The following is a 22610-nucleotide window of genomic DNA, read 5'->3' on the forward strand; positions in this document are numbered from 1 at the left end:
AATTGGTATGGTTGAACTCGTATCGGAATGGGTGTTGGGATTTCATGAAAATTATGTCGGTTTCCGAGAGGTGGGTCCCGCGTTGACTTTTGTTGACTTTTTGGAATAAATTTTTAAGTCGACGTATTATTATCCAGAATTATTTCCAATGAATTCTAATGAAGTTATACAATTAATTTGGAAAGATTTGAGCTGTCCGGAGGCCAATTCAAGCAAAAAGACTATTTTGGAATATCGGCCTAACTTCAAAAAGGTAAGTGTCTTGCTTAATCTCGAGTGGGGGAATTACCCCTTAGGCATTGAGTCTTATGTGCCATTTGTGAAATGTGAAAATCCGTGTACGCGAGGTGACGGGTAAATACTCGGGCTTATACGTGCAAAATTCATTGAATTAAAGTCTTAGGCATTATTGCGTAGTAAATTGCGAAATTGAAGAAAATTTTTAAATCATCTGTTTTCCATGCCTGAATCATTATTATTGAATTTGTTTTTATATGATAATTTGATGTGATTGTTACTTGAAATATTTATGAAATTTCGTGAGTATTGTTGGTTTAATATTTTTTAGAAATAAATTCCAATATGAATCTTCTTATGTAAATAATTAATTTAAGCGAGCTTAAGAATAAATGTTAAATATAATTATCTAAATTTGCATTAATGAAGGTTTTGCTTTATGCTGAGTAATTTTTATCTATATTGATTGTTTTTGGGTGTTATATACATTGTGTGGAGCCTTGGGCTATTTGTTGTGAAATTAATTAATTTTGTTATATCTTTGGAATTTGGTTGTGGCCATTGGGCAAATTGTGATATGAATTGATTTTATTATATTGTCGTGTTAAATTTCCCGTGTAAATTATTGTGTTGTGTGAGTTACTATATTGGGGAGATAAGGGTGGCATTTCACCGTTGATATTATGTGGGTATAAGGGTGGCATTTCACTGTTGTGTTTGTTGGAATATTGTCTGGGCGGAGCGATAAAGGTGGCTATAGGAGCGATAAGGGTGGCAATAGGAGCGATAAGGGTGGCTATTGATATTGTCTGGGCGGAGCGATAAGGGTGGCTATAGGAGTGATAAGGGTGGCAATAGGAGCGATACGGGTGCCTATTGTCAGGGGCGATATGTGATGATGTGGGGTTGTGGTGTTGATAATTTTTAGGTGATGTTGTGATTTTCTTGTGTTTATTTCTATACCTTGTGCAACTTGTCTTGTTGTTGGTAAATTGATAACAATCTAATGTATGTTGAAATTGAGAGCATGTGGCTATTGCCAGGCGGATTAGAAAAAGAAATGTGGGCACGAGGTACCGTGAGTAAATAATGATAATTGGCACGTGAATTGTCCATACAGTTGTGATATGATATGAGGGCACGAGGTGCTGGGGAAATATGATGATTTAATTATGGGCACGAGGTGTCGTGGAAATATGAAAATGGGCCGAGACCTGTGTTTACGAAAAATATAAAAATGGGCTGAGACCCGTATTTTTATGATTATGAAATGAGGTGTCACATGGTGACTTTTTAATTGAAAGAATTATATTCAAAATATTTATTTGGAAGGATTTTTACTTAGAAAGTATTATATGAAAGAATTTTATTTGAAAGATATTTATTTGAGGAAATTATATTTGAAAAGATTTATTGAAAGAATTATATTTGAAATATAATTATTTGAGAAAATTATATTTGAAAGAGAGTTATCTGGAAGAATTATATGTGAAAGACATTTATTTGAAAGTCTTGATTTAATTGGGTGTACTTGTGTTTATTAATTGTTGAGTGATATTAATGGTATTCTTGTTGTCTGCTGTGCATATCACTGGTTGTTCCATGTTGTCCTATTGTTATTTGTTTCCTATTATTTTGTATATTATATTGCACAGGTTATTAGACTAGTGAGTGTCTTGACTGTACCTCGTCTCTACTCCATTGAGGTTAGTCTTGATACTTAATGTGTACCGACCGTGGCGTACTCATACTATACTTCTGTACATTTTTGTGCAGAGCCAGGTATTGAAGATAACGGACTTGAGCAGAGTTAAAGCGGGATCGTAAGGATTCAAGATAGAGTTGCTTGGTCGTCGCAGTCCCTTGGAGTCTTTTCATTTCATTGTACTGTTAACTTGCAATCAAACAATATTGTATATTCATTCCTCGTGATCATTCTATGTATTCAGTTAGAGCTCGTGCCTCAGTACTACCAGTCTTGAGAGGGTGTACATTCATATATTGTAATTATTTCCGTTGTTATTTTTTTTTTTAAAAACAAAATTGCTCCAAATATGTAATGGAAATCGGCTTACCTAATCTTAGAGACTAGGTGCCATCATGACTCCTGTGGTGGGATTTTGGGTCGTGATAAGTTGGTATCAGAGCTCTAGGTTCATAGGTTATACGATTCACGAACGAGTCTAGTAGAGTCTTTTGGATCGGTATGGAGACTTTTGTACTTATCTTCGAGAGGCTACAGAACTGTTAGGAAATTTCCATTTCTTTCATTCCTATCGTGCGGAATTTGTTGAATTTGGAATTTGAACCTTTGTATCTCCATTCTCTCATAGATAGTGAGGACACGTGCTACTGGGCTAGCTGAGCAGGCATCCGCACACACTGCTAGGGCTGCAAGAGGCCGGGGCCGAGGTAGAGGCCGAGGAAGGGCACGTGATACGACTAGAGCACATGTCAGAACAATAGTTGAGGAGCCACCAGTAGCTCCAGTTGGGGGACAGGTACCGGAAGCACTTGTTGTTACCCCCGGACTTCAGGAGACTTTGGCACAGTTTCTGAGTATGTTTGGTACATTAACTCAGGCGGGATTGATCTCTGTTGCACCAAACGTTCCACAGATTGGGGGAGTAGCTCAGACTCCTACCATAATTCCAGAGCAGCAGGTTCACGTTGGTCAGGTTCCGGGTGTAGTACCGGTACAACCTGTTATTCCGGTTCGGCCTGAGTTCAGGACCAAGGCATCAGAAGAAGAACAAAAGAGACTTGAAAGGTTTAAGAGGTATAGTCCACCAACTTTCAGTGGCACAGCTACAGAGGATTCCCAAGAAGTTTTAAAAAAATGTCACCGTATTCTCCGCACCATGGGTAATGTGGAGGTGAGCGGAGTTGCCTTTACTACATTTCAACTGTCAGGCGTAGCGTATCGGTGGTGGCAAATCTATGAAGAAGGTAGACCAGCCGATGCCACACCACCAACTTGGGTTCAATTTTCGGAAATATTCTTGAAAGAGTTTGTTCTCCAGACTCTCAGAGATGCATGGCGCACAGAGTTGCGTCAGGGCACTATGAAAGTGCCAGAATATGCTATCAGGTTCAGTGAGTTAGCCCGTCATGCACCTATCTTGGTTCCTACAATCAGAGAACGGGTCCGCAGATTCATTGAGGGGCTCGGTTATGATATTAAAATATGTATGGCTCAAGAGTTGCAAACTAATACTCCATTTCAACAAGTAGTGGAGATTGCAAGGAAGATTGGGGGTGTTTTAGGTGAGGAAAGAGAGTCTAAGGAGGCCAAAAGGTCTCGAAAATCTGGAGGGTTCAGTGGATTTTACTCTTCAGCTAGAACCCATTATAGCGGAGGCTCGAGCAGTCGGTCAACTCAATCCACACATCAGAATACTTGGAGTGCTCCAGTTTACAGTGCACCACCGACACGAGTTTCTTACAGTGGTTATTCCAGTTATCCAGCACAGACTCAGTACGAGCAGCCGCGACCTCAGAGGGGTTGTTATGAGTGTAGTGATACTAGGCATATCATGAGAGATTGTCCCACACTTGGGAGGGGTGGATTTCATCAGAACACTCCAGCTACAAGCTTTATTCCAGTTGATACTCCACATGCAAAGTCAGCTAGAGATGGAGGACAGGCGGGTAGTGGGCGCCTGAGAGGTGGAGGCTCGACCCATTGATTTAATCACTATGATTTGGCTGAGGCCAATACACCCGATGGTGTCGTTACAGGTACGATCTTGATTTTTATTATAAAATGATATTTTCCTTAATTTGATTCGGTTCTGAATATTGAGGTAAATCCTCCTATTATGCTCCACTTATAGGCGACCTTCGTAAATTTGTGACCCACTTATATGTGTATCCCTGTTGGGAGATTTAAAGATGTGAGCCTGTGTCTGTCATTTTTTTTTGTGCACCATTGAGGGCTATAAGTCCAAAAGTAAAATTTTATTATTCAATACAGTGGGTTTAATATGTTTCGGAATAATTGATTCTAATTTTTATGAATCATACGCCCTATTGGTATGAGGGTTCATTATATGTTGTGAAAATTATTTATGAAATATATTGAACAGAAGAAAGAAAGGAAATTGAAAATTTCAGTTGGCACAATGTGCAACAAAATTGTGATTCGGATTTGAGGAAGAGATCCTCACTTTTTTACATGATGTGAAATATTTAAACCGGGCTGCAAGCCGCAGTGGAGGTTATGTAAGGACGAGGTCCTTGTGGTGAAATATTTATGAGTTTAAAATTATCCCTTTGTGAAATTAATTTGTACAATAATATTAATAGGGAGTCATGCCTGTTAGGCTTATTTGATAATTCTTGTATATTTTTCTGTTCATATTCAGCCATTTTCGTGCTGTAAACATTGAGTTTTAGCCTATGAGGTGAGTGCCAAGGTGGCGTTAAATGTGACTCATTAATCTGACTAGGTAATCATGAGGTCTTCATGCCTCACATTCTGTTGTCAGTGTTGTGAAAAAAAAAAAATCATAATGAGGTGGTAGTTAATATGAGATTAATTGATGATGCTGGAATTAATTATGAACAGCTTTTAAGACCAGAGATGTGGTGATGAGCATACATATGATGTGCTTCATGTCCTGATATCATAATGATAATGCAGTGCTTGTAATGCTGAGATTGGTGTTATTCATATATACCTTGAGGTATTTTATTGGGTTGTGGATGAGTTATTAGGAGTTGTTTTGGTATTACTCTGGCAGGTGGATATGCCCGTTTACAGAGGAGACTCTGCCGAAATTTCTGAAAAATTTGGGAGTTAGTAAAATTTGGAGGATTGAGATTTGCAAAGGAAGAGATAAGTTATGTAACGTGTCTGAGGGCGAATGAACCTAAGCCAGGGGAGAAAGTAACACCCCAGAAAAGAAAAGAAAATTGAAGTACTTCAACACTATCAAGAAAATTGATGTGTGCATAGGCACGAGTTGCTATAGCCAGTTGAGACTAATACCGTGCGTTGTTGTGAAAATCAGACCTTTTGAAATGTTTGGAGTGTAAGGAATTGATCTTAAAGTTTTCAAGTTTGGATAAAAGAAATAATCTCAATTGAGATGGTGTTGTCGAACCCGTGTTAAATTGCGGGAATGTAGAATCACCCACAAGTATGTGTGCAAGAATATACTCAGTAATTTAAAGTCCTCAGAAAGATTCTTAACACGTTCGAGGACGAACGTTTGTTTAAGAGGTGGAGAATGTAACGACCCGACTTGTCGTTTTAAGAAATTATGGCTCGTTCAGTGACTTAAGGTCTCGAGAAGCTTCGCAATATGTATTGTGACCCACATGTATGGTCGAGTTTGGTTTTCAGAATTTAATTTAAAGAAAAATTCTCATTTCGAAGCTTAAATGGAAAGAGTTGACCGGGGAGTTGACTTTTGATCAAACGACTCCGTAATAGAATTTTGATGATGGAAATAGCTTCGTATGATGATTTCGGACTTAGGCATATGTTCGGGTTTGGATTTGAAAGTCCGTAGGACAATTTGACACATTTTGGCGAAAGTTGAAAAATATAAGATTTTGGAAAAAGTCCGACCGAAGGGTGAATTTTTGATAACGAGGTTGGATTTCGATTCCGGAAATGGGAATAGCTCCATTACATCAATTATGACTTGTGTGCAAAATTTGAAGTCATTCTGAATTGATTTGATACGTTTCGGCGCAAAATATAGAAGTTGGAGGATTTGAAAAACTTATAATTTGATTCGATGCGTGATTCGTAATTTCGACGTTGTTTGATATGGTTTGAAGCCTCGACTAAGTTCGTATTGTATTTTGGGACATGTTGGTATAATTGGTTGAGGTCCCGGGGGCCTCAGGTGGATTTCGGAAGGTTAACGGAGCAATTCGGACTTGGAAGAAGCCGCTGAAAAATGGCAGAAGCTGTTGGAATCGCACCCGCGGAATTTGGGCGCAGATGCGACCATCGCAGAAGCGAGAAGAAGTTCGCAGAAGCGAAATCGGCTGGGTTGGACTGAGGCCGCAGGTGCGAAGAATTTCCCGCACCTGCATGAGCGCAAAAGCAGAAGCTCTTATGCAGGTGCGAGGGCAGCGCTAGTGGACGTCGCAGAAGCGAGAATTAGCTCGCAAAAGCGAGCTCGCAGGTGCAAAAATATGTCCGCAGGTGCGGAATCTAGGCAGAACATTTAGGGCCAAAAATGGTCATTTCGCCATTTTTCGTTTCGGATTTTTTCGAGCTCGGATTTGGGCGATTTTGGAGGGAGTTTTCACAAGCTTGGTTTGAATAAGTGTTCTATATTCTAAAGTGTTTATATTTCATGAATCCATGATGATAATCATCATTTAATTCGGATTTAAATGGAAGAAATCAAGATTTTTGTAAAATCTTCCAAAAACGAAAATTTAAGATTTGGAAGTCGAGTTGTTATTGGAATTCAATAAAATTGTCATGGTTGAACTCGTATCGGAATGGGTGTTCGGATTTCATGAAAATTATGTCGGGTTCCGAGAGGCAAGTCCCGCATTGACTTTTGTTGACTTTTTGGAATAAATTTTTAAGTCGACGTATTATTATCTGAAATTATTTCCGATGAATTCTAATGAAGTTATACAATTAATTTCGATAGATTTGAGCTGTCCGGAGGCCAATTCAAGCAAGAAGGCTATTTTGGAATATCGGCTTAACTTCAAAAAGGTAAGTGTCTTGCTTAACCTCGAGTGGGGGAATTACCCCTTAGGCATTGAGTCTTATGTGCCATTTGTGAAATGTGAAAAGCCATGTGCGCGAGGTGACGAGTACGTACTCAGGCTTATACGTGCAAAATTCATTGAATTAAAGTCTTAGACATTATTGCATAGTAAATTGGGAAATTGTGGAAATTTTTTAAATCATCTGTTTGCCATGCCTAAATCCTTATTGTTGAATTTGTTTTTATATGATAATTTGATGTGATTGTTACTTGAAATATTTATGAAATTTCGTGAGTATTGCTAGTTTAATATTTCTTGGAAATAAATTCCAATATGATCTTCTTATGTAAATAATTAATTTAAGCAAGCTTAAGAATAAGTGTTAATATAGTTATCTAAATTTGCATTAATGAAAGTTTTGCTTTATGCTGAGTAATTTCTATCTCTATTGATTGTTTTTGGGCGTTATATACATTGTGTGGAGCCTTGGGCTATTTGTTGTGAAATTAATTAATTTTGTTATATCTTTGGATTTTGGTTGTGGCCATTGGGCAAATTGTGATATGAATTGATTTTATTATATTGTCGTGTTAATTTCCCGGGTAAATTGTTGTGTTGTGTGAGTTACTATATTGGGGAGATAAGGGTGGCATTTCACCATTGATATTATGTGGGTATAAGGGTGGCATTTCACTGTTGTTGTGTTTGTTGGAATATTGTCTGGGCAGAGCGATAAGGGTGGCAATAGAAGCGATAAGGGTGGCTATTGATATTGTCTGGGCGGAGCGATAAAGGTGGCTATAGGAGTGATAAGGGTGGCAATAGGAGCGATAAGGGTGGCTATTGTCAGTGGCGATATGTGATGATGTGGGGTTATGGTGTTGATAATTTTTAGGTGATGTTGTGATTTTATTGTGTTTATTTCTATACCTTGTGCAACTTGTCTTATTGTTGGTAAATTGATAACAATCTGATGCATGTTGAAATTGAGAGCCTGTGGCTATTGCCAGGCGGATTAAAAAAGGAAATGTGGGCTCGAGGTGCCATGAGTAAATAATAATAATTGGCACGTGAATTGTCCGTACAGTTGTGATATGAAATGAGGGCACGAGGTGCCCGAGAAATATGATGATTTAATTATGGGCACGAGGTGTTGTGAAAATATAAAAATGGGCTAAGACCCGTGTTTACGAAAAATATAAAAATGGCCCGAGACCCGTATTTTTATGATTATGAAATGAGGTGTCACATGGTGACTTTTTAATTGAAAGAATTATATTCAAAATATTTATTTGGAAGGATTTTTACTTAGAAAGTATTATATGAAAGAATTTTATTTGAAAGATATTTATTTGAGGAAATTATATTTGAAAAGATTTATTGAAAGAATTATATCTGAAAAATAATTATTTGAGAAAATTATATTTGAAAGAGAGTTATCTGGAAGAATTATATGTGAAAGACATTTATTTGAAGGACTTGATTTAATTGGGTGTACTTGTGTTTATTAATTGTTGAGTGATATTAATGGTATTCTTGTTGTCTGCTGTGCATATCACTGGTTGTTCCATGTTGTCCTATTGTTATTTGTTTCCTATTATTTTATATATTATATTGCACAGGTTATTAGACTAGTGAGTGTCTTGACTGTACCTCGTCTCTACTCTATTGAGGTTAGTCTTGATACTTAATGGGTACCGACCGTGGCGTGCTCATACTACACTTCTGCACATTTTTGTGCAAAGCCAGGTATTGAAGATAACGGACTTGAGCAGAGTTAAAGCGAGATCGTAAGGATTCAAGGTGGAGCTGCTTGGTCGTCGCAGTCCCTTGGAGTCTTTTCATTTCATTGTACTGTTAACTTGTAATCAAACAATATTGAATATTCGTTCCTCGTGATCATTCTATGTATTCAGTTAGAGTTCGTGACTCAGTACTACCAGTCTTGAGAGGTTGTACATTCATATATTGTAATTATTTCCGTTGTTAGTTTTTTTTTTATTAAAAAAAAGGCTCCAAATATGTAATGAAAATCGGCTTACCTTGTCTTAGAGACTAGGTGCCATCACGACTCCTGTGGTGGGATTTTGGGTCGTGATAGTAAGGGATGTTCCTGATGTATTTCCAGCGGATCTTCTGGGTATGCCACCCGACATGGATATTGATTTTGGCATTGATTTGTTACCGGGTACTCAGCCCATTTCTATTCCACCATATGGTATGGCCCCAACAAAATTGAAAGAATTAAAAGAGCAATTACAAGAGCTGCTTGATAAGGGTTTTGTTCGGCCCAGTGTATCGCCTTGGGGTGTTCCCATCTTATTTGTGAAGAAGAAGGATGGTTCTATGCGGATATATATTGATTACCGCCAGTTGAACAAGGTTACAGTGAAGAACAAGTATCCATTGCCACGTATTGATGACCTATTTGATCAGTTTTAGGGTGCCAGCGTGTTCTCTAAGATCGACTTGCGTTCAGGCTATCATCTGTTGAAGATTCGGGAGCCAGATATCCTGAAGACTGCTTCCAGGACTCGGTATGATCATTATGAGTTCCTTGTAATGTCATTTGGGCTGACCAACACCCCAACAACATTTATGCACTTAATGAATAATGTCAGCCCTATCTTGATTCTTTCGTTATTGTGTTTATTGACGATATTCTGGTGTATTCCCGGAGTCAGGAAGATCATGAGCAACACCTGAGGACTGTGCTTCAGACTTTGAGAGAAAAGAAGTTGAATGCAAAATTTTCAAAGTGTGAATTCTGGCTTGATTCAGTGGGATTTTTGGGTCATATAGTTTCGTGCGAAGGAATCGATGTAGATCCGAAGAAGATTGAAGCAGTGCAGAGTTGGTCCAGACCGACCTCAGCTACGGAGATCCGGAGTTTCCTTGGTTTGGTGGGGTGTTATCGCCGATTTGTAGAGGGTTTCTCTTCTATTGCCACAACTATGACCAAATTAACTCAGAAGGGTGCTCCGTTCAGGTGGACCGAGGAATGTGAGGAGAGCTTTCAAAAGCTCAAGACAGCTTTGACTACAGCCCCAGTATTGGTGTTGCTCACAGGTTCAGGGTCTTATACTGTGTATTGTGATGTGTCACATATTGGTCTCGATGTAGTGTTGATGTAAGACAGTAGGGTGATTGCCTATGCGTCCAGACAGTTAAAGGTACATGAGAAGAATTATCTGGTCCACGACCTCGAGTTAGCAGCTATTGTTCATGCATTGAAGATCTGGCAGCATTATTTGTACGGTGTCCATTGTGAGGTTTATACCGATCACCGGAGTCTACAACATCTGTTTAAACAGAAGGATCTTAATTTACGGCAGCAGAGGTGGTTGGAGTTTCTTAAGGATTATAACATCACCATTCTTTATCACCTCGGGAAGGCCAATGTGGTGGCCGATGCCTTAAGTCGTAAGGCGGAGAGTTTGGACAGCTTAGTATATTTAGCGGTAGTAGAGAGGCCTTTAGCCTTGGATGTTCAGGCCTTGGCCAACCAGTTTGTTAGATTGGATGTTTCCGAGCCGAGCCGACTTTTGGCTTGTGTGGTTTCTCAGTCTTCTCTGTATGATCGTATCAGGGAGCGTCAGTATGATGACCCCCATCTGTTTGTCCTTAAGGACACAGTTCAACACGGTGATGCCAAAGAAGTCACTATTGGAGATGACATTGTATTACAGATGTAGGGCAGGCTATGTGTGCCCAATGTAGATGGTTTGCGGGAGTTGATTCTCCAGGACGCTCACAGTTTGCGGTACTTCATTCATCTAGGTGCCGCGAAGATGTATCAGGACTTGAGATAGCACTATTGGTGGAGGCGAATGAAAAAAGACATAATGGAGTATGTCGCTCGGTGCCTAAATTGTCAGCAGGTGAAGTATGAGCATCAGCAACCGGGTGGATGCTTCAGAAGTTAGAGATTCTAGAATGGAAATGGGAGCGGATCACTATGGATTTTGTTGTTGGGCTCCCACGGACTCAGAGGAAGTTCGATGCAGTTTGAGTGATTGTGGATAGATTGACCAAGTCAGCTCATTTCATTACTGTTGTTACTACTTACTCTTTAGAGCAATTGGCTCAGGTTTGCATTCGCAAGATTGTCAGGCTTCATGGCGTACCGGTATCTATCATCTCTGATCGGGGTACGCAGTTTACATCACATTTCTGGAGAGCCGTATATCGAGAGTTGGGTACTCCGGTAGAGTTGAGTACAACATTTCACCCTCAGACGGACGGACAGTCCGAGCGCACTATTCAGATATTGGAGTCTATGATTCGTGTGTTTGTGATAGATTTTGGGGGTGCTTGGGATCAGTTCTTACCACATGCGGAGTTTGCTTACAACAACAGTTATCAGTCGAGCATTCAAATGGTGCCGTATGAGGCCTTATATGGTAGGCGGTGCCGGTCTCCAGTGGGTTGGTTCGAACCGGGCGAGGCTAGACTATTGGGTACATACCTGGTTCGGGATGCTTTGGAAAAGGTTAAGTTGATTCAGGATCGACTTCCTATAACCCAATCTAGACAGAAGAGTTATGCAGATCAGAAGGTTCGTGATGTTACATTCATGGTTGGTGAGCGGGTTTTGCTCCGGGTTTCACCTATGAAGGGTGTTATGAGGTTCGGAAAGAAGGGCAAGTTGAGCCGGAGGTATATCGAACCTTTTGAGATTCTTGAGAGAGTTGGAGAGGTGGCTTACAGACTTGCACTACCAGTGAAGGGGTCATCCGGTCGAGGAGGCGACTTGGGAGACCGAGCATGATATGCGCCGCTGTTATCCTCATCTTTTCACCACTCCAGTTATAATTTTAAACCCGTTCGAGGACGAACTTTTGTTTAAGAGGGGGAGGATGTAACGATCCGGCCAGTCCTTTTAAAAGTTGTAACCCCGTTCCCCTATTTACTACTCATTCTGTACTTTATAACTGTTATGTGACTTGCTGGGGTAGTTAGTTCGGGTCCGGAGAGATTTCGGAATGAATTGAGATACTTAGTTTTAAGGTTGAAAGCTTAAGTTGAAAAAGGTTGACTGGATATTGACTTATGTGAAAACGACCCCATAATAGAATTTTGATGATTCCAATAGCTCCATATGGTGATTTTGGACTAAGGAACTTATCCGGAAAATTATTTGGAGGTCCGTAGTTAAATTTGGCTTGAAATGGCTAGAATAGAAATTTAAGTTTGGAAGTTTAACCGGGGAGTATACTTTTTGATATCGGGGTCGAAATCCAATTCTGGAAATTTAAATAGGTCTGTTATGTTATTTATGACTTGTGTGCAAAATTTGAGGTCAATCGGACTTGATTTAATACGTTTCGGTACGAGTTTTGTAAATTTGAAAATTGAAAACTCATAAGTGCGATACGAAGTGCAATTCATAATTTCGATATTGTTTGATGTAATTTGAAACCCCGAGTAGGTCCGTGTTATATTACTGGACTTGTTGGTATATTCTGATGGGGTCCCAAGTACCCCGAGTGCAATCTGAATCGAAATCGGATCAATTTTTGGACTTAGGAAAATTCTAAAATTTGCAGCTTATGGTGCCATCGCACCTGCGGAGGAACTAACCGCATGTGCGTACTCGAACAAGCGAGTTGTGGCTCACAAAAAATGGACAAAGGGATGCCCAGTTGGAGTCGCAGAAGCAGAAAGAGCTCCGCAGAAGCGAAGCCGCTTCTGGTATGGAACAAACCGCAGAAGCGAAGGTTGCGCAGAAGCAGGAAGCGAGGTCGCACCTGCGGTTGAGCAGAAGCGAACCATTGTCCACAGGTGCGAAGGAAGCTGTCTAGTGCTGCTTCGCAGAAGCGGAAATGTGGTGGCAAATGCGACTCCGCAGAAGCGACAATTGGTCCGCAAATGCGAAAATACCTGGACAGAACATATAATTCGGGGCTTGGCCATTTTTACCAATTTTAGGATTTTAAGAGCTCGGGTGAGGTGATTTTCAGGCGATTTGTTAAGGAAAATATTGGGGGTAAGTGTTCTTAACTCAATATTGGTCAGATTACCCGAATTCATGATTATTTTTAACATTTAATTGGTGATTTGAGTTGGAAAATTGTGAAAACCCTCTTAGTTTAGATTGAAGATTTGAGGGTCGAGTTGAGGTCGGAATTTAGTAATTTTGGTATGATTGGACTCGTGGTTGAATGGGCGTTCATATTTTATAACTTTTATCGGGTTCCGAGATGTGGGCCCCACAGGCAATTTTTGAGTTAAATTTCCGATTTTGTTGGAAAATTTATATTTTCATATGGAATAAATTCCAATAATTTGTATTGATTGAAACGAATTAATTGTGACTAGATACGAGGCGTTCGGAGGCCAATTCACGAGGCAAAAGCATAGAAGAGTAAAGAATTACCGGTGTTCGAGGTAAGTGACTTGTCTAACCTTGTATGGGGGAAATTTCCCTTAGCACTGGTATTGATATGAAAATTTTGATGTGTTGAAAGTCATGTAAACGAGGTAACGAGTGTGTACACGGGCTAAATGTGGAAGATTATGTCTTTAAATTGTGTGGATCATTGTTGCATATTAACTAAATTATTTTATCCTGTTATATTCATCATCATTAATATATTTTCGTATTTTAAATTTGCCTGACCTGTTCCTACTAAGTGTTTTTACCTGTTTAGTTGAAATTCTATTTCTTTTATTCTGTGCATTATTTGAAGGCTGGATTTCTTAATTTAAATATTATTAAAATGAAGTATTTTACATTTAAAAATTTGATATTAAGGCAAATTGTTTAATTTGTGAAATATTATTTTTGCTGAGTTTTTCATTCCTAAATATTTTGTGAGATTTTGTACTCATTGTGATCGAGCCGTGAGCTCCTTATTATGGAAAATATTCTTGTTGTTGATTTATTTTGGTAAGTTGAATTATTTGGGCACTTGAGGTGCAAATTGTGATATTTGTGATATTGATACGCATGCGGTGGTATAAGGCCTGGGTGTTGAAACGCATGCGGTGAGATAAGGGTGGCTTGATACGCGTGGCTAGTAGGGGAACTACTAGAAGTCATGCGGTGTAATAAGGGTGGCTAAAACGCGGGATGCTATTTCGGAAAAAAAATATTTTCTTTAAAATTAAATGTGAAGGCTCTCGCAGTGATAGAAGAAAATGAGATATTATGAATTTATTTATGATTTGGGACTACGAGGCGGTACCTCGGGAGTGCCATTGTTGATATTTCTTTATGGTTGTATTGCCTTTGGTTATTTTGGTGTTCTTATTAAAGTTGTAAATTTCTGTTTTCTTTCCGCGAGGTGTTATTTGCCCTTATCCCGTGTAGTTAAATTGTGACATACTACTTACTAGATTCATCTCCATTGTCATTATTATTATTATATTATTAAACTTTACACCCTATCTTTTATTATTCCAGTAGGGCATGACCTGACCTTGTCACTACTCTACCGAGCTTAGGCTTGGCACTTACTAGGTACCGCTGTGGTGTACTCATATTATGCTTCTGCACATCTTTTTGTGTAAATTCAGGTACTTCCTATTAGACCAGGCATCAGTGAATTAGCCGTATGCGGAGACTTCGAGGTATATCTGCCAGCGTCCCCAGACTTCAGAGTCCCCTTCTATCTTATTATGTTGTCCTCCTTATTTTCCTTAGACTCTGATATATAGAAATATTGGGGATAAATTCTTAGAAGCTTGTGACTTATTCCTACCAGATTTTGGGAGTTGTAATTGTTAAATTTGTAGTTCTTATTTATTCAACTATTAAGGATTAAATTTCAGTTTATATTCAATTATTCCGCATTGATAGGCTTACCTAGTCTTAGAAACTAGGTGCCATCACGACATCCTACGGAGGGAATTTGGGGTCGTGACAGAGGTGCTCGCTTTGAAAAAGCATTATGTGATTCAGGTGCTTCAATAAATCTAATGCCTTTTTCAATTTTTAGGAAATTAGAACTTGGTGAAATGAAGGACACTGTTGTGTCTCTACAATTGGCTGATCAAATTACTAAAAAACTGAAAGTAATACTTGAAAATGTCCTCGTTAGAGTTGATAAATTTATATTCCCAGTATATTTTATAGTACTTGAAATGGAAGAAAATACCGAGGTACCATTGATTTTAGGTATACCATTTCTTGCAACATGAAGAGCAATAATTGATGTTCATCAATGATAATTAATTTTGCGAGTTGATGAGGAAAGAGTGATTTTTGATATGCAGAAAATAATAAAATATCCTGAGGATGAGTCATCGTCATCATCTTGTTTTCAAATAGATTTGTTGAATGACCTTGCAGATGAATATAACGATGATCAGTTAATTATTGATTCATTGGAAAGATGTTTGGAAAAGTCAGGTACCACAAGTGATGATGACACCACAATCAGAAAAGAAGCTGAAATACTGGAAAAAGATTCAGAAAATGAGAAAGTCTCACTAGAAGAAGTTCAACAAAAAAATTGAACTCAAAACTCTTCCTTCTCATTTGAAGTATATTTTTCTTGGACCTGAATTGTTTCCAGTAATCATTTCATCTTCTTTGACCGCAGAACAGGAAATAAAACTAATTGGAGTTTTAAGAGAACACAAAAGAGCCTTAGGGTGGACTATAGCTAACATCAAGGAATCAGTCCAGCTATTTGCATGCATAGGATCCTTATGGAGGATAATAACAAGCCAATAGTCCAACCCCAAAGGAGATTGAACCCAGCAATGCAAGAAGTCGTCAAGAAAGAAGTAGAGAAACTTCTAGCGGCAAGTATCATCTATCCGATATCTGATAGCCCTTGGGTAAGTTCGGTGTAGGTAGTACCAAAGAAAGGAGGTATGACAGTAATAAGAAATGAAGATAACGAACTCATACCTACCAAAACATTCACAGGATGGAGAGTCTGTATTGATTACATACGACTTAATGATGCCACAAGGAAAGATCATTTTCCTTTACCTTTTATTGACCAAATGCTTGAAAGAGTTGCATGCCATGGTTTTTACTCTTTTTTTGACGGATACTCTGGATATAATCAGATACTAATTGCTCCAGAAGATCAGGAGAAAATCACATTCATATGCCCCCAAGGTACGTATGCTTACCGAAGAATGCCATTTGGACTATGTAACGCTCCTGCTACATTTCAGCGTTGCATGTCGGCAATTTTCTCAGACATGACTGAAAAGTTTCTTGAAATTTTTGTGGATGATTTTACACTTTTTGGTAAGACATTTGAAGATTGTCTCTATCATTTAACTTTGGTGCTTAAAAGATGTGAAGAGACAAATTTGGTTCTTAATTAGGAAAAATGTCACTTCATGGTAACAGAGAAAATTATTTTTGGACATAATATTGCTGCTAAAGGAATAGAAGTTGATAAGGCTAAAATTGATCTTATAGCTGGATTACCCCCTCCTACCACTATTAAAGTCATTAGAAGATTCTTAGGGCATGCAGATTTTTATAGAAGGTTTATAAAAGATTTTTCAAAAATTTCAAAACCTCTGACTAATCTACTGATGAAAAGATGTGAAGTTTGAATTTTCAGATAATTGCAGGAAAGCATTTGAGATTCTCAAGGAACATTTAACTAATGTTCCAATTGTTGTTTCTCCTGATTGGAGCGAACCATTTGAAATAATGTGTGATGCAAGTGATATAGCAGTTGGAGCGATATTGGGACAAAAGAGAGACAAGATTTTCAGGCCTATTTACTATGCCAGTAGAACCCTCAATGAAGCTCAAAAGAATTATGCCACAACTGAGAAGGAGCTACTTGCAGTAGTATTTGTATTTGTCAAATTTCATTCCTATTTGATAGGAATGAATGTTACAGTATTCACTGGTCATGCTGCTTTAAAGTACCTCTTAGCAAAGAAAGATGCTAGACCCAGATTGCTAAGATGGATACTTCTTTTGCAAGAATTTGATCTTGAAATAAAAGATAGGAGAGGTTCATAAAATCAGGTAGCTGACCATTTATTATATTTGGAAAATCCTCCAACGGAGACAAGAGATATCAAGGAGGAATTTCCTGTTGAGCATGTTTAAACAATCACAAGAATTACAAATCAACCACCTTGGTTTGCTGACATTGCCAACTACTTGGTTGGAGGGTAGATCCCAAAAGATTTGTCTTACGAACAACGGAAAAAACTCAAAAAAGAAATAAGATATTATTTTTGGGAAGATCCTTACTTGTTTAAATTTTGTGCAGATGGCATGATTAGGAGATGTGTACCAGAAACAGAGATGAACACTATCCTAAGTCACTGTCATGATGGAGCTGTAAGATGACACTATGGAGGAAGACGAGCAGCCGCAAAAGTGCTTGAAGCTAGTTTTTTCTGGCCCACTTTATTTAGAAATGCATGAAATTATGTCGCCACTTGCGACAAATGCTAGAGAAGCGGTAACATTTCAAAAAAGGATGAGATGCCTCTTAAAATATTATGGGTCTTCTTCCTCCTTCAAAGGGATGTGAATATATTTTAGTTGTTGTTGACTATGTTTCAAAATGGGTAGAAGCAATGACTACTAGAAAAAATAATGCTCATGTTGTTTGTGCCTTTCTCAAGAAAAATATATTTGGAACTCCACGAGTTATCATAAGCAATCAGGGAACTCATTTTGTAAATAAACAATTCGCTAGTTGGTTGCCAAGATATGAAGTAACTCATAAAACAGGAATTCCATATCATGCTCAAACAAGATGGCAAGTTGAAGTATCCAATAGAGAATTAAAAAGAATTATAGAAAAAATTGTAGGTTCTTCTCGAAAAGAATGGTCTTTAAAATTAGATGATGCTTTATGCGTATACAGAACTGCTTTCAAAACTCTCATAGGCACATCTCCTTATAGACTATTTTTTGGGAAAGCTTGTCATTTACCTGTGTAACTAGAACATAAAGCATATTGGGCTATAAAGTTGTTAAATCTAAATTTGCCAGATGCAGGTAAAAAACGTCTGTTGCAGCTTGATGAATTGGAGGAGTTCAGACTTGAAGCATATGAAAATGATAGCATTTTACAAAGAAAAGACAAAAAAATGGCATGATAACTTCATTCGCCATAAAGAGTTTACGGTTGGAGATCAAGTTCTTTTGTACAATAGCCGGTTGAGATTATTCCCGGAAAAATTCAAGTCACGTTGGTCAGGACCGTACATTATAACAGAAGTGACCCCCTATGGTGCCATTGAAATACAACATATAGATGGGGGAGACAAATTCAAAGTAAACAGTCAACGTTTGAAGCCTTATATTAGCAGAGTCTTTGACAAACAGGCTTCAACAATCCTTTTTGCCTAATTTTATAAATAAGTCGAGCTGGCGACGTTAAACTCAGAACTATTTTCTCTCCCGATCTTTAATCTTTTAAGTAATTATTAGCAGTAACAGACCAATTGTCGCTTCTGCGGAGTCGCATTTTTCTAGTAAATATATATAATAAAATTAGTTTTTTTTCTAAAAAATAAAATAAAAAATAATAATAATTGCATGTTTGTATTATATTATATATATATATATATCTGTGTATGTAGTATGTATTAATATATTTTGCCATGATAAAGAAGTACTCCCATGATTTCAACAATGAAAGTTTTCTCCTATCATGAAAAAGAACATATTCTTTGTCATAATCTTATCTTTGTTATATGAGAAAAACCTTGAGAAGCCAAGAAAAAGGAAATGAAGATAGAATCGAAAAAAATAAGGGAAGCTCCTTTATCTCCTTTTATTTTTAATTTGTTTATCATGAGGACATGATATTATTTAAGCTTGGGGTAGTAAGAATATGTATGTTATATATGTGTTTCTTTACAAAAAAAAATTCTCTGTAAAAAGCAAAAGGTAAAAAAAAAGGATATGTTACAATTGAAAAAATATGTTTTTAGTAAAATTATTAAAAACAAAATAATAATTAAGAAAAAACTGAAAAAACTTGATAAAATTTGAATTGCCTTATTCCTAAAGCGACTTGTTTCATGTACTTACATGGATTTCTTGTTCGGTTCTTTGCCATGGTCGTAATCCGACCTTTTTTTAGGAGTTTTAGTTGTTTAATTTGTTTTGGTAAATAAGTTGGCTAAAATTGATTTGATTTGAAAAATATGAGACTTAAAAAAAAAGACGAATTTGATTAAGTACCATTCATGGGTTTTATGATTACCTTTCTAAGCTCATACTTACTTATTGGTGATTGAAATCGTTGGTTCCAAGTGTATTGTGCGGTTAGCTTATATTATCTAGTTTTCCTGCTTATTTGGAAATCTAGAACTTACCTTGAATGTGGTTTGAAGCGAAATTCTAGGTAGCTCCAGGTATATATATAGATATATTCAATGCCATATTGACGCCAACTCAAAGAAATAGTTGCTTTGTTTTCTTATTCTGCCAATTGGTCCTTTACTTATAAGCTTAAAAACTAAACCTGCACTGGAAATTCAATTTAGAAACTGAAGCCTCAAAGTTCAATAAAACCTGATGGAGGAAAAGGAGTGAGTTGAGTCCCACATTGAAAGTGGAAGAGTACACTAGAACTTGCTGTTCCATATAAAATGGCAGCTGTGAAGAGCAGCAAAGCCCACGCAGTGAGACAGAGCGAACTATTCTTTCGCCTTTAACTAAAGAATACCGTGTGCGCGCTGCATTTAGTGGCATACGCCTATTTTTGGAGGGGTTCTCTTCTTTGAGTTCCTCATACAATTCTTTTTTTTTAAAAGTTAAAACCATCACCTTCGGTTGTGAGCCTAGGGTATAGGGGGTTAGGTTTGGACCCCTACCATGTATATTAAATAACTTACAATGACAAGAGGGGGACATGGTACCTTGCCTCCGGTCTACAAAAAGTTTGCCATGCAAACAAGGAAAGGTGAAGCCTATACAAAAGCCTTTCCATCCATAAATCTAACTTAACTAACAAAAAAATTATATTTTTCATATCTCCTCCTAAAGGAAGGAATCTGCCATTTGTCAAGTTGAATCAGCCCCTTTGCCTCTCTAGGAAGGTTGTGAGGAGAGTGATATAAGGTCATGTTTCCACTTGTGGAAGCCAATTTTACCAACAGATCCACAATTTGGTTTGCTTCGCTAAGGCAATGAGAGATACGAAAAAAGTGTTGTCAAGCATAGTAGTAATGCCATTGATTGGTGCTTTGTTTGATAAGGATGTTGGTGACAATAAGTGAATCAATCTCCACATGGAGATTAGAGTGGCCATGTTGAGTGCACCATTCAACCCCAAATTTCGCTGTTATGGCTTCAGCTTGAGAGCTGCTATAGGCTTGGATCGGGGCAGAGAATGCGAATATGAAATCTCCATTGCTATCTCTAACAATACCACCAATCCCAGCTTTCCTGATCGCCTTGATAAATGTCACGATGTCACGACCCAATTTTTCCTCCGTTGGGTATCATGATGGCACCTAGTCTTAGGGACTAGGTAAGCCTAACATTTACTGAATAACAACAATAATAAATAACATTTAACAACTTTTGAAATAAAAATCTCTATAAAATTTACAATTCTCAAAACCGGTAGTACAAGTCATAAGCTCTACAAAGATTGCTATAAATTTCTAAATACAACTGTTCGGAAATAGGTAAAACAGTGTGAATACAAAATAGGTAGTTGACTCCGAAGCCTGCAAACGCAGCAACAGATTTACCTTTTGTCTCCACGGCAACAATCCACACAGCTAGCTAATGATCAACTGACTTCGAAATGCCTGGATCTACACAAAAATGTGCAGAAGTATAGTATGAGTACACCACGGCGGTACCCAGCAAGTATCAAGACTAACCTTAGTGGAGTAGTGACGAGGAACAATCAAGACACCTATTGGACTAAATGACCTGAACAAGTATAAGTATAGAAACAACAGAGTATGATATCTACATAAAGACTACGCGAAGTAACAATTAATACGGTAATTGCAATAAGGAAGGAAAACAACAACTATCAGCGAAACACCATAATAATGACATAGAAGAAAGAACGGAAACACATCCTAAGTCTGATAATCACAAATAAAGAAAGGACAAGTAACAACTCAACAATACGACAACTTTCACACCGGGTTTTAGTCAATAAACTCCACGAGGTACCGAACTTCGGACAAATCACAACTCACGGGTCTCAATACCTGAACCCTAACACTTGGCATCATGTGCCCTCTTTTATACCTCATAACCGCATTAACGACTCGCGTGCCAAATAGAGCAATTCTCACATAGAAGGCAAGTAAGCAAGGGTGTGCATTTATACTCAACAATATCAAGAAAATCTCTTATCCGATAAGAGTGCTTAACTATATGTATGCTTGTGCAAGTGTTCTAACATAGTTTATACCAGCTAGTGAGCATAAGGAAAAGACTGGACAACACATAGAATATTTTCTCACAACTTTCACAAGATAAAGCTCACACAGGTAAGTGTACCACTACATAAATATCAACAACAAGAATGCTCCAAGCCATCACAAATCATCACAAATCAATCCTTGACATAGCCCACCTTGTCTCGCCACGTGTGCAATAGTAAAGTAAATGCCCGCCTTGTCTCTCCACACGTGCATAATAATGTTCCCACCTTGTCTCACCACATGCGCAACCCATATATATATATATATATATATATATATATATATATATATCCCGCATTGTCACCCCGCATGTACAAATATCAATAGTAACAATAGAATGGTAAAAACCCCGTGCAACCCCATGACAAAAATATATCAACAAAGGGCACTCCCGAGATACCGTCTCGTAGTCCCAAAAGTAAATGCTCAACAGGGGATCTCCCAAGGTACCGCCTCGTAGTCCCAAAAGTAAATATGCAAGACAGGGGGATCTCGCGAGGTACCACCTCGTAGTCCCAAAGTAAATATGCAAGACCAACAAGTACAATAACAACAATAACACTAATACAAGGGTACGGCAATTAAATCAACTCAGAAATTCCAGAACTCAAAGAAACGAAGGAATTAATTCACGAGGAGTGGCCACAATAGAGAATGCTAGTCATAATAATAACATCTCAACAAGAAAGGAAATATTATGTAACAATGGTCCACAATGTACAGTTCGACAACGATGGAGCTAACACAAGGCGAATAATTCCAAATAAGGACAAGTCAACTAAAATATAAGATTTCTTTTAAGGTTGGAAATTAAGAAAGAGATACAACAAATTTAATTAGGAAAAAGTAGCAGAAAGATAATCATAGCCTCAATTAAGGATGAACAATTATAAAAGAGATAATTATAACTTCAAATAAAGATAAGCAGTTAGGGAAAAGATAACATGGCAATATAAGAGATAACAATTTTAGTTAAGGCAGAGATGACTCAAATAAGCATCAAGGGCAGATCATGAAGTAATTAATTCTAATTAAAGCAGGTAGAGGTGAAACTAGTAATTAAGAGATGTATTCATAACATAACAACTGCATAATCAGTGAATACAAGGACCTAAGAACCCTAAAAGACCAACTTTCCACAAATAAGTCTGAGTACGTACTCGTCACCTCGCGTACACGGACTACAATTAGCATAGAAGACTCAAATCCTAAGGGGTAGTTCCCCCACACGAAGTTAGGCAATATACTTACCTCAAAAAAGACAGACCGATACTATAAAATGAACTTCTCAGGTGAAATGACCTCCGGGCGGCTCAAATCTG

General features: G+C 37.9%; 1 non-coding gene across 1 annotated transcript; it reads left to right on the top strand.

The window, feature by feature from the left end:
- Positions 1-19506: 19506 nt before the first annotated feature.
- Positions 19507-19622, top strand: LOC142178991 (U5 spliceosomal RNA). The gene has a single exon (XR_012707140.1). It is a non-coding gene; the product is annotated as a U5 spliceosomal RNA (small nuclear RNA).
- Positions 19623-22610: the final 2988 nt, after the last annotated feature.

This window comes from Nicotiana tabacum, unplaced genomic scaffold, assembly GCF_000715075.1.
Source record: "Nicotiana tabacum cultivar K326 unplaced genomic scaffold, ASM71507v2 Un00136, whole genome shotgun sequence".
NCBI lineage: Eukaryota > Viridiplantae > Streptophyta > Magnoliopsida > Solanales > Solanaceae > Nicotiana > Nicotiana tabacum.